The sequence below is a fragment of the Chlorocebus sabaeus genome, chromosome 4 (genome assembly GCF_047675955.1).
Source record: "Chlorocebus sabaeus isolate Y175 chromosome 4, mChlSab1.0.hap1, whole genome shotgun sequence".
Lineage (NCBI taxonomy): Eukaryota > Metazoa > Chordata > Mammalia > Primates > Cercopithecidae > Chlorocebus > Chlorocebus sabaeus.
Window position 1 is genome coordinate 42,797,837 of NC_132907.1, and position 14,521 is coordinate 42,812,357.

Sequence of the window (14,521 nt, forward strand, 5' to 3'; positions counted from 1 at the left end):
TGAAATACTATTTCATTAAATGTAGTATGTAGTAATTCAGAGACTGACTGAATTGCAACTACTTATAACAACATGAGGAATCTTAAAAGCAGAATGTTAGAAGTTAGACACATAGACTACATGCTTTCATATATAAGAAGTGCCGATTATATGATGATGTTCACTTTTGAAGACTCACTAAGCTGTACCCATAAGTTTTGCATTTAATTATATGTAATTTAGAAAATAGTACTCAAAAATACCTGCTATTAAACATTACACACCTGTCTCTACCCATAGACTGCAAGGTCTTTAAAACTAGGCCAGTGTTGGGTATGCACAATGTTCTCAATAAATATGTATTCCAATTAAATTAAAAGCATTGTTGGGGATTCCCAGGCGATATGGCCAAATAGGAACAGCTCCGATCCGCAACTCCCAGTGAGACCAATGCAGAAGGTAAGTGTTTTCTGTATTTCTAACTGAGGTACCCAGTTTATCCCATTGAGACTGGCTAGACAGTGGGTGCAGCCCACGGAGGGCAAGCAGAAGTAGGCGGGCGTTGCCTCACCTGGGAAGCACAAGTGGTTGATGAACTGCTTCCTCTAGCCAAGGGAAGACATGAGGGACTGTGCTGTGAGGGATGGTGCTATCTGTCCCAGATATTACGCTTTTCCCACAGTCTTTGCAACCCACAGACCAGGAGATTCTCTTGGGTGCCTACACCACAAAGGCCCTGGGTTTCAAGTACAAAACTGGGCAGCTGTTTGGACAGACACCAAGCTAGCTGCAGGAGTTTATTTTCATACCCCAGTGGCACCTGGAATGCCAGTGAGATGGAACTATTCACTTTTCTGGAAAGAGGGCTGAAGACAGGGAGCCAGGTGATCTTGCTCAGTGGATCCCACCCCCACAGAGTCCAGCAAACTAAGATCCACTGGCTTGAAATTCTCACTGCCAGCACAGCAGTCTGAAGTCTACCTGGGACACTCAAGCTTGGTTGGGGGAGGGGTGTCTGCCATTACTGAGACTTAAGTAGGTGGTTTTCCCTTCACAGTATAAACAAAGCCACTAGGAAGACTGGACTAGGCAGAACCTACCACAGCTTGGCAAAGCCGCTGTAGCCAGGTTGCCTCTCTAGATTCCTCCTTTCTGGGCAGGGCATCTCTTAAAGAAAGGCAGCAGCTCCAGTCAAGGAATTATAGATAAAACTCCTGCTCCCTGGGACAGGGCACCTGGGGGAAGGGGTGGCTGTGGGTGCAGCTTCAGCAGACTTAAACATTCCTGCTTGACAGCTCTGAAGAGAGCAGTGGATCCCCCAGCACAGTGCTAGAGCTCTGCTAAGAGTCAGACTGCCTCCTCAAGTGGGTCCCTGACCCCGATCCTCCTGACAGGGAGACACCTCTCAGCAGGGGTCGACAGACACCTCATACAGGAGAGCTCCAGCTGGCATCTGACAGGTGCCCCTCTGGGATGAAGCTTCCAGAGGAAGGAGCAGGCAGCAATCTTTGCTCTTCTCCACTGGTGATACCAGGCAAACAGGGTCTGGAGTGGATCCCTGGCAAACTCCAGCAGACCTGCAGAATAAGGGCCTGAATGTTAGAAGGAAAACTAACAAACAGAAAGCAATAACATCAACATTAAAAATGAAAAAAGAAAAGACAACCAAGCAAAAACCCCATCTGAATGTCACCAACAGCAAAGACCAAAGGTAGATAAATCCACAAAGATGAGGAAAAACCAGTGCAAAAAGGCTGAAAATGCCAAAAATCAGAATGCCTCTTCCCCTCCAAAGGATCACAACTCCTCGCCAACAAGGAAACAAAACTGGATGGAGAATGAGTTTGACAAACTGACAGAAGTAGGCTTCAGAAGGTGGGTAATAACAAACTCCTCTGAGATAAAGGAGCATGTTTTAACCCAATGCAAGGAAGCCTTGAACCTTGATAAAACATTAGATCAATTGCTAACTAGAATAACCAGTTAAGAGAAGAACATAAATGACCTGATAGAGCTGAAAAACACAGCACGAGAACTCCATGAAGCATACACAAGTATCAATAGTAAAATCAACCAAGCAGAAGAAAGGTTATCAGAGATTGAAAATTAACTTAATGAAATAAAGCACGAAGACAAGTTTGGAGAAAAAAGAATAAAAGGGAATGAACAAACCCTCCAAGAAATATGGTACTATGTGAAAAGACCAAACCTACATTTGATTGGTGTACTTGAAAGCGATAGGGAGAATGGAACCAAGTTGGAAAACACTCTTCAGTATATTATCCAGGAGAACTTCCCCAGCCTAGCAAGATAGGCCAACATTCAAATTCAAGAAATACAGAGAACACCACAAAGATATTCCTCAAGAAGAGGAACCCCAAGATACATAATCATCAGATTCACCAAGGTTGAAATGAAGGAAAAAATGTTAAAGGAAGACAGAGAGAAAGGTCGGGCTACCCACAAATGGAAACCCATCAAACTAACAGGGGATCTCTCTGCAGAAACCTTACAAGACAGAAGAGGGTGGGGACCAATACTCAAAATTCTTAAGAATTTTCAACCCAGAATTTCATATCCAGCCAAGCTAAGCTTCGTAAGTGAAGGAGAAATAAAATCTTTATAGACAAGCAAATGCTGAGGGATTTTGTCACCACCAGGCCTGTCTTACAAGAGCTCATGAAGGAAGCACTAAATACGGAAAGGAAAAAACCAGTACCAGCCACTGGAAAAGCATACCAAATTGTAAAGACCACTGACACTATGAAGAAACTGCATCAACTAATGGGCAAAATAATCAGCTAGCATCATATCGACACAATCAAATTCACACATAACGATATTAACCTTAAATGTAAAGGGACTAAGTGCTCCAATTAAAAGACAAAGACTGGCATATTGGATAAAGAGTCAAGACCCATTGGTGTGCTGTATTCAGGAGACACATCTCATGCGTAAAGACACACATAGGCTCAAAATAAAGGGATGGAGGAGTATTTACCAAACAAACAGAAAGCAAAAAGAAAGAGCAGGGGTTGCAAACCTAGTTTCTGATAAAACAGACTTTAAAAAAACAAAGATAAAAAAACACAAAGAAGGGCATTACAAAATGGTAAAAGGAACAATGCAACAAGAAGAGCTAACTATCCTAAATATATATGCAACCAATACAGGAGCACTCAGATTCATAAAGCAAGTTCTTAGAGACCTACAAAGAGACTTAGACTCCCACACAATAATAGTGGGAGACTTTAACACTCCACTGTCAATATTAGAGAGATTAACAAGATAAAAAATTACAAGGATATTCAGGACTTGAACTCTGCTCTGGATCAGGCAGAACTAACAGATATCTACAGAACTCTCCACCACAAAACAACAGAATATACATTCTTCTCAACACCACATAGCACTTATTCTAAAACTGACCACATAATAGGAAGTAAAATAATCCTTAGCAAATACAAAAGAATGGAAATCATAACAGTCAGACCACAGTGCAATCAAATTAGAACTCAGTATTAAGAAACTCACTCAAAACTGTACAACTACCCAGAAACTGAGCAACCTGCTCCTGAATGACTACTGGGTAAATAACAACATTAAGGAAAAAATAAATAAGTTATTTGAAACCAATGAGAACAAAGATACAACATACCAGAATCTCTGGGACACAGCTAAAGCAGTGTTTGCAGGGAAATTTATAGCACTAAATGCCCACAGGAGAAAGTGGGAAAGATCTAAAATTAACACCCTAATATCACAATTAAAAGAAGTAGAGAAGGAAGAGCAAACAAATTCAAAAGCTAGCAGAAGACAAGAAACAACTAAGATTAGAGCAAAACTGAAGGAGCTACAGACATGAAAATAACCTTCAAAAGATCAATGAATTCAGGAGCTGATTTTTTGAAAAGATTAACAAAATAGATAGACCCCTAGACAGACCAATAAAGAAGGAAAGAAAGAAGAACCAAATAGAAACAATAAAAAATGATAAAGGGGAGATCACCACTGATCTCACAGAAGTACAAACTACCATCAGAGAATACTATAAACACCTCTATGCAAATAAACTAGAATATCTAGAAGAAATGGATACATTCCTGGACACATACACCTTCTCAAGACTGAACCAGAAAGAAGTCATATCCCTGAATAGACCAATAACAAATTCTGACATTGAGGCAGTAATTAATAGCCTACCAACCAAAAACAGCCCAGGACCAGATGGATTCACAGCCAAATTCTACCAGAGGTACAAAGATGAACTGGTACCATTTTTTCTGGAACTATTTGAAACAATAGAAAAAGAGGGAATCCTCCCTAGCACATTTTATGAGGCCAGCATCATCCTGATAACAAAACCTGGCAGAGACATAACAAAAAAAAAAAAAAAAAAAAGAAAGAAAAGAAAAGAAAATTTCTGGCCAATATTCCTAATGAAAATTGATGCAAAAATCCTCAATAAAATACTGGAAACTAAATCGAGTAGCACATTAAAAAGCTTATGCACCATGATCAAGTTAGCTTCACCCCTGGGATGCAAGGCTGGTTCAACATGTGCAAATCAATATACGTAATCCATCACATAAACAGAACCAATGACAAAAACAACATGATTATCTCAATAGATGCAGAAAAGGCCTTTGATAAAATTCAACACCCCTTCACACTAAAAACTCTTAATAAGCTAGGCATTGATGGAATGTACCTCAAAATAATAAGAACTATTTACGACAAACCCACAGCCAATATCATACCGAATGGGCAAAAGCTGGAAGCATTACCTTTGAAATCTGGCCCAAGATAAGGATGTCCTCTCTCACCACTCCTATTCAACATAGTATTGGAAGTTCTAGCCAGGCAATCAGACAGGAGAAAGAAAGAAAGTGTATTTAGATAGGAAGAGAGGAAGTTGAATCGTCTCTGTTTGCAGATGACATGATTGTATGTTTAGAAAATCCCATCATCTCAGTCCAAAATCTCCTTAAGTTGTGAAGCAATTTCAGCAAAGTCTCAGGATACAAAATCAATGTGCAAAACCCATAAGCATACCTATACGCCAATAATAGAGAGCCAAATCACGAGTGAACTCCCATTCACAATTGTTACCAAGAGAATAAAATACCTAGGAATACAATTGACAAGGGATGTGAAGGACCTCTTCAAAGAGAACTACAAACCACTGCTCGAGGAAATAAGAAAGGACACAAACAAATGGAAAAACATTCCATGCTCATGGATAGGAAGAATCAATATAGTGAAAATGGCCATACTGTCCAAAATAATTTACAGACTTAATGCTATTCCCATCAAGCTACAATTGAGTTTCATCACAGAATTGGAAAAAGCTACATTAAATTTTATATGGAACCAAAAAAGAGCCCATATAGCCAAGACAATCCTAAGCAAGAAGAACAAAGCTGGAGACATCACACTACCTGACTTCAAACTATGCTACAAGGCTACAGTAACCAAAACAGCATGGTACTGGGACCAAAACAAATATATAGATCAATGGAATGGAACAAAGGCCTCAGAAATAACACCACACATCTACAACCAACTGATCTTTGACAAACCTGGCAAAAATAAACAATGGGGAAAGGATTCCCTATTTAATAAATGGTGCTGGGAAAACTGGCTAGCCATATGCAGAAAACTGAAACTGATTCCCTTCCTTACACCTTCCACAAAAATTAACTCAAGATGAATTAAAGACTTAATTGTAAGACCTAAAACTATAAAAACCCTAGAAGAAAACCTAGACAATACCATTCAGGGCATAGGCATGGGCAAATACTTAATGACTAAAACACCAAAAGCAATGGCAACAAAAGCCAGAATTGGCAAATGGAATCTAATAAAACTAAAGAGCTTCTGTGCAGCAAAGTAAACTATGAGCAGCGTGAACAGGCAACCTACAGAAAGGGAGAAAATTTTTGCAATCTCTCCATGTGACAAAGGGCTAATATCCAGAATCTAGAAGGTACTTACACAAATTTACAAGAAAAAAACAAACAACCCCATCAAAAAGTGGGCAAAGGATATGAACAGACACTTTTCAAAAGAAGACATTTGTGCATCCAACAAACATATGAAAAAAAGCTCATTATCACTGGTCATTAGATAAATGCAGATCAAAACCACAATGAAATACCATCTCACGCCAGTTAGAATGGCTATCATTAAAAGGTCAGGAAACAACAGATGCCAGAGAGGATGTGAAGAAATAGGAAAGCTTGTAAGCCATTGGTGGGAGCATAAATGAGTTCAACCAATGTGGAAGACAGTGTGGCAATTCCTCAAGGATCCAGAACTAAAAATACCATTTATCCCAACCATCCCATTACTGGGCATATACCCAAAGGATTATAAATCATTCTACTATAAAGACACTTGCACACGTATGCTTATTGCAGTACTATTCACAGTAGCAAAGACTTGGAACCAACCCAAAGGCCCATCAATGTTAGACTGGATAAAGAAAATGTGGCACATATACACCATGGAATACTATGCAGCCATAAAAAAGAATGAGTTCGTGTCATGCAGCCATAAAAAAGAATGAGTTCATGTCATTTGCAGGGACATGGATGAAGCTGGAAACCATCATTCTCAGCAAACATGCAGGAACAGACAATCAAACGTCATATTTTCTCATTCATAAGTGGGAGTTGAAAAATAAGAACATGAGGGCACAGGGAGGGAATATCACACACTGGGTCCTGTTGTGGGGTGGGGGTCAAGGGGACAGATAGCACTAGGAGAAATACCTCATGTAGGTGACCGGTTGATGGGTGCAGTAAACCACCATGGCACATGTATACCTTTGAAAGAAACCTGCACATTCTGCACATGTATCCCAGAACTTAAAGTATAGTAAATAAAAGCATTTTTGGCTGCTCAGTTGTCATCATTGCATAAATTCAAGTTAGTGAAAAGAGAATAATTCTTCATTCTGTGATGAATAAATAAGTCAGGCCATCTCACAACTTTATAGAGCTTAAAATTGTTATCAAATTCCCCTTTCTCAGCATTTATGAATGTAAGGGTTCTTCAATCTGTCTTTAGATAGGTAAATTGACCAAAATCTAGCACTAAATTAATAGATAAGTTCAAGGCACAAACAGCTCACATTCAATGACAAGTAGCTGATTATTATTTGATGATTAAGACAATTTTCCCTCAAAAAATGTTTTATGAAAACATACTATTGCCATAAGGAAGCAATTTATGCTATGAAGAAAAAATAGTCCATGTGATTGTTCTAGGATACATTATCAACAATTGTGTTAAATGTATTTCACATTAAATAGTTAAAAATTATTATTTATTGGTGTTTTTCTTCCCAATAGTTAATAATAGGCTATTTATCACCATTAAAAAATGGTTCATTTTTTATTTACTAAAATTAGTCAATGATTAGTTAAGAACTAGTAATTAATGGTGATTAATTGTTATTTGATAATAAGTAAGTTTTTTGCAGACAAAAATGAAACCTTTATGAAGATATGCCACATGAAAAAAATTGATATATTGCAAATCTCAAAGATTATACAAATTTCTGATAAAAATTTATTAGCAATTACATTAAATGCATTTCACATTAAGAAGCTAAGTAGTATGATTACTTGTCTTTTCATATGCCAATTATTTTCCGATGAGAAGTGTCACTTGGTTAGTCATAGAAGAGGGCTATTTATAAAAAGATAACTTTGATAAGTAGACTGAAGACACATGGCACATAGTAGAGTCATATGGACCCCTTTGAAGCTGGCTTTTCAGGCCAGAGTTGTTGTTAACCCTAGTTAACCCATCCAAATTACCAAGAAATCAGGGGACAGATCTGGGCTCATGAAACCTTATAATCTTCCTCCTAGTGCTTGGGCCATGAACAGGGTTGTGGAACAGGAAGGCATTTTCTATCTCTAAGTAACTGAGGCTGGTAGAATTTACTCCTAAGTGGTGTTCTAATTTCAAGAATCTTCATGGACAAAGCCATGTTCAACGGTTTGGCAAGTCAATATCTACCACTGTGGCAATGGGCACTACCCACCTTGCACCACTCTTGAACATCATGTCATCCTAGGAACAACCTCCATGTAGATAGAAAACAGAAGAGTACATCAAGAAAATGGTGCTGTCCAATATTCAGTCATCTGTAACCCATACCTCCCTTTGGGTCTGCACACAGTTCTAGGTGAAAACGCCTGACTCTGCTTCCTCCAAGAAGCACCGTACATCTCAACCAAGATCACTGCTCCATTTTTTACTCCCCTCTGCCTTACTATTTTCCCCTGTTCAGTTTCATTTCCTGGAATATATGACTTCCCAGAGTAGATTGTCTAACGAAGAAGGAGAGGAGTTGCCTTCAAATCTTAAGGGTGCCATAGTAACTGATTTGTACTCAAGAGCCTTAGATTTCTCCAGTGAGATCACTCACTGTTTGAAACCCCAAACAAGGCCATTCTCAATGAATACATACACATGAAATCATAGCAAAAGTTCTTTAGTTCTTTACCTCCCAAGCAGACTTTTTCATATACTACTTGTAAAAAGAAAAAATAGATTCTTCACATCTGCCAACACGACTGGAAATATTTAGGGATATTTACTTGTAATCTTTTGTTATTGTATTTCCCTTTTTGTTTGCCCTCAGTCAAGAAGGCTCTTGGATCCCATATGAGTAGTATATGGGTGATTAATGTGTAAGTGTGTTGGGGAGGACACCATAGCTAGTCCACAAGCCTCCCTCCTCACCATCCCTCTTTAACTTCAAAGCTAAATGCCTTTGGAAAACTGAGAGGGTTTGTATAGGAGGTGAAAGAAAGGAGGTGAATAGGTATAAAGAGTATTTTGGAGAAGCTTTCCAAGAAATGGAGGAGATGAAAGCTTTAACTCACACTAGACTGAGATTCTCCTGGGCTATGAGCTGTGACAGACCATTGGAGAGGATATAGATCGTAAATCCTGAAAATGTAGAAGAATCAGCTTTGTCTCTTGGCAGCTTAGTGAGTAGGCAGCAGAACTTCAGGAAAATGGCTGTCTTGGCAAGGATGTCTGTGTTCTCACTGTGGCATGAAAGTATTAAAACCTGTTGACTTTACTGTGGCCATATTAATGGAGACAGAGGGTGTTTCAGCAGAAACTTGGAGGATGGACTAATATGCAAAGGATCCTCTCACATATAGATGCTTTAATACTGACGAAGATTGTAGAACCCAGACAGGACTCTGAGGAGGAGTGATGATGAATAAGGCTTTGGAGTCAGAAATTAATTAAGTTATAGAAAATAATTTTTTGTTTCTTACTCAAGAATTAGCTTGGTTTCTACATAATAGACACCTGGACCCTCTACTAGCCCTCAGAGATCTTATTCTGGACCAACTGCAGAGTTTGCGAGTGTTCTTGAAACTGGCCATTTGGGCAGTTATATAACCTCCTTTAAAATATGAATGTGTGGAATGGGAGACATCAATCAGGTACTCTACGAATATAGCAATTTCTAGACCCAAAGAAAATCACACCCAATTCTCTCAACTAATTGCTGAGATTTCCCGTAACAACCTTGCTCTTTGCCTAACCAGGATACTCCCACTCACAACAATAGTTTATACTCCTTTACCTAAACATCCAGCACCACTGTTATGTAACTGTGAGGACTGAATTTTGCTTCAGGTAACAGAATACTCTAACACCAAGAGCTTAGACCATACAAATACTTAATTATTGTAAATAACAAGAGGTGTGATAGTAGAGGATGGTTGTAGCAGCTCAGTGATGTTACATGATCCAAGTTTTTCTGTCTTTTCACTTTTTCCTACTCAGTGGATCAGCAATGTCCCCGCTCATGGCCACAGTGGTAGCCAGAATTCTAAGTCTTGTCTTATCTAAACCTCCCACAGCAGCATTTTAGGTAGAAAACAGGACAGGAAGGCAAACACAGAAAAAGGAACATTTTCTTTATCACTGCTATTCTGTCTACCAGCCAACTTTTTTTTTTACAGCTTAATGACCCATAATTGGGTTATATACACACCATTTGCACAAATCTTTGGGCAAAATGGAATATTCATGACTACCAAATAGGATTTATTCCTTGGGGCCGATTACATCATCACACAAATGACACTGGGGCTCTCCTAGCAAGAAAGAATAGAATAATGCTTTTTGAGTAGTGACAAAGAGTTCCTACCAGATGCTGTGGCCAGTAACTGTTTGGACAAAATATATTCTGTATAATAGGGCTGCCAGGTTATCTTGCTCGGCATTGAGCAGCATAAAGAATGCCGGGCAGACAGAGCTGGCATATATGACTCTTTCCCTGACCTATGGACACCATTAGGCCATGCTAGGACCAGGAGGGCTGCTGCTTTAATGGCTTCAGATAGAGGACTCTACAATCTGTTTTTACTTCTTTTACTTCTTTACTTCTTTTCTACAGCTACTGTACTCCTGTACTCCACGTGTTATCACCTCTCTTTCAAAACATTCATTCTTCCCATCAAAACCCTGCCTTCCACCATGAACCCCTATTACCAATCTGATGTCCCAAGATGGGAAACCCAAGTTCTCATAGAAAAGGAGCCAAATTTTGGCAGGTTCTTGTATGAACTGGGTGACAGATTTGGGGTTTATAATATTAATGCATCCTGATATTTTCTCTGGCACCATGCACAAGAAATGGTAAGTGACATCCTTGTCTCATCCCATCCCTAACCTGCTTCTGGTACTCTGTGCCTGTCTGCATTTTTCCCTCCACACAAGTAGTCTAGTAAAGAATAGGAACTGCCAGTCACTCTGTGCCCAGTCAAAACTGGATTTTTATGCCAAGCTTTGAGAGAGAAGGGTGTTGTGGGTTTCACTTGCCAATGGCAATAGAAATTGATTTCAAGCAGCAGCCAATAACTGGGGGAAAAAAAAACTCCACTAAGTAGCTATAACATTGAGGAATGCTGAAATGCTGATTGCCTGTGGACTTTTCAGCTCTGCTGGAAGTAGCAGGATCAGCAGGATTTTTTTTATTTTTTTTAAATTAAGGGATCTTCTATATACTTATATATCTTCTGCTATATTTCATGTTTCGTCTTTAGTTTACAAAGTATGAAGCAGTAAAATTTGCTTTACTGTTACTGTAAGAATTTGGAATTACTTCACAGAAATTATACCTGCTAACATACACAACTTGTAAAATCACAACACATTTACTTAAACCAGTGTACCTTTTTCAGAGCTCCAATAGCCACAGTAATCATTGTTTCTTCCTTAAATTTTTCACCATAGTCATTTGCCCATTGATGCATGTGTTTGTATTTTAAAATACTCCAATCACTGTCGTCACTTTAGATTGAGTTTTCAGGATGTGATCCTTCCGTTACTATATGAATCAGAACATGCTGGTTATATGCAAAGACAATATGAGTAGTAAAAATACAAAGTTTAGTTTTGCTGTCAACATAGCTCCTCTGTAATTGCTAATTTCTCTTGACAATTATGTTATTGACACGTTCTACCCATCAAGGAGGAGTTTCAATCCTAACTCTAAAGTGTCATTCATATGTTTCTGTATATCTTTCTTAATTTAGATATTCCACTCCCCCAACATAGCAAATTGTAATCAAATGGACAGCAGAAATAACTAGATTAAATTTAGAACAAAGCAATGCACAACACACAATCATATTAGAAATAGATCATAAAAACAAATTCAGATTTTCCTTATGTTCTCATTTTTGCCATTATTTGTTTAAACATTGTACAATATATCCTGACATCAGCAAATGTAGTCTGGAGAATCCTACAAGCACTGCATGATTATTTATTATAGCAGTAAATTTAAATAGAAATCAACAACAAAAAAGTAATAAATAAGAGTGTCGTGAATTCTGTACAATTTGTTAATTCACATCACAGGACTTTTCTACTGTTTTTAATGCAGTGTGAAATTTACTGCCACAGTGGAATTGCTAGAGCCTTATAGAAAACAACATATATGCATAGCTAAAGACTTTTATCTAATAAAGTAATTTGGAATTTTCATTAGATTCTGGCTTCTGTGGGAGCAAATGTATGCAGTGAGGTCATTCTGTCTAGACAAAGTCTATTTAATTTTCTTACCCCAAATCAAACAAATTAGTTATCTATAGATCTAGGCTCATTCTACAACATCCAATATGGTCCCTTGCACCTGGGTATTTTGACTCCTACAATGAGATCACACAGCTTTATTTATACCTCATTGCCCTGATGGCCTTCCAGCCCAACTTCTTGTTTTTGCAGAAATTTTATTTACTTTTAATAATATAACCTTTGTCAATCAGTTGATAATTTTTGTTTGACAGCTGTGTTGAAGTATTATACTACTTTCGAAAAATAACAATAACTGAATTGAAATATATTTATGAGTTTTTAAATAGACGAAGGTTTTAATGGTGGCAAATATTTATAATTATTAATATTCATTTGGTTAACTAGTGTTTTGATGTAGGCATCTAAGTGTAGTAGAATAATAGTAAGTTGGGTTGCAAAATATTACCTAAAAGGGAATGAAGATTACTGATCATAAGATTTCATAAATTATATAAATCTTGTATTGATTTAATTTACTCACATAAAGTTATATACAAAAATATACTAGTCTCTGCTAGCATATGGAATTTTTGGTCCTAGCTCTTAGCGTGTTTTATTGAGGGCGAGATTTTTGGAATTTTCTGTTTATATGGAAAAATTACAGCAAGGCTTTTGTCCATACACAAAACTGCAGCCAGTAATTTGTCCTCCACTATGGAAGAGTTTAATTCTGTGGATAAGATTTTCTTAAGTTCCATTTCTTAATATGCTGAAAATCTAAGTTTTTCTGAAGCAAAAAATAGTTATTTTTCAATGGTGCGGATTTTGGCCACGTTTGTCTTGCCTGAAGTCCACTTAACTGCTTTGTTTGTTGCTGCTTTGAGCTCCGATTGTTGTTGGTATTTCCTGATATTCTGAAAGCCTGGGCTATTTCTGACTAAAATTACAATGTGTAGTCATTAATTTTATCAGATTTTCAAGGCACATCCTTCTAAAAGGGCTTGTACTGCTGAGAAATATAATCAGGTTTCCACATTCTTATAACTTTTAACATACACTGTATTTGGTTGTTTTTTGTCCATCTCAGCAAAAGCATATACATATATTTAATTTTATTGATCTTACTTTGTTCTGTTTGGCGCCAGATATAACTTACAGTTGTTACGACTGAAGTTTCATATGTTAGGTCATGCATTTTTGTTGGTGTTAGTTTTTCCGATCGGGGAAGGAAAGGGTGATCAACGGTAGGATCAATTAAACTTTGTTTGAATTTATCTGTTCTTTAAAGACTCTATAGCCTCATTCAATATTAGAACACTATATTTGGATGATAGTAATGTCATTAGCAAGTTTCAACATTATTGTTAAAATGGGGATAAATATAATAAAAACTAAAATATACTCAGAAAATTCCAAAAATCTTGCCTTCAATAAAACACATTAAGAGCTACGACCAAAATTTCATATGTTAACAGAGATTAGTATATTTTCATCTATAATTTTATGTAAATAGATTAAATCAGTAAAAGATATATATAATTTATGAAATCTTATAATCAGTAATCTTCATTCCTTTTTAGGTATTACTTTTACAATCCAACTGACTGTTATTCTATGATATTTAGACGCCTATATCAAAACACTTGCTAACCATATGAATGTTAAAAATTATAACTATTTGCCACCATTAAAACATTCATCTACTTAAAACTCATATTCTTCTTAATTATGGTAGGTTAAAAGCTTTCCTAATTTTTTTCTGGTAATTAAATTGATTATTATTTTTATACTTCAAATTTGTACTTATGTAATTATGACAATTTATAAGGCTACATAAAACCCAAAATACTGATTATAAGATTACTGTTTTAGTTTGTGGGGTAATCATCTAAGATGGATTTGTATATTCAAATGAATTATACTGTTATTTATTATGATGTTAAATAATATTTTGCTAAATAACATTTTAAATTTTGCATCCATTAAATTAAAATAAATATTCTTTTTTTTGGGCATTCGATAATTCAGTGCTAGCCCTTTGTTTGCTAAGCAACGCGATAGTGGTAAGACACAGACAACAGTAGAATGCATGGAATCAAAAGTGGTATTGTTCACTTATTTGTTCCAAAAGAGGGCAGCAAAACTCTGTTTTATATAATCTTCTGCCATGTGCAGATGCCTTCCGGTCAGTGGTTATTTTTGCATGACTCATTCCTGTTTTAAAATCAAATATTGTTTTCCTCTACTCAAAATACAAATTAAAAATGAATAACAAAACAAATTTATTGTGAAAAATATTTAGAAGAACATAAAAATAAAACATAATCTTACCCGAAGCAGGTAGTTTATCAAAAGAAGAAAATTCTGCTAATTGTCATGGTTTTCTTTGTCTTGCTCTTATCAAATTCAATTAAAACTGGAATCAAATTGTTTTAGCCTTCATTTATCCTATGTTCTTGTCATTACATAG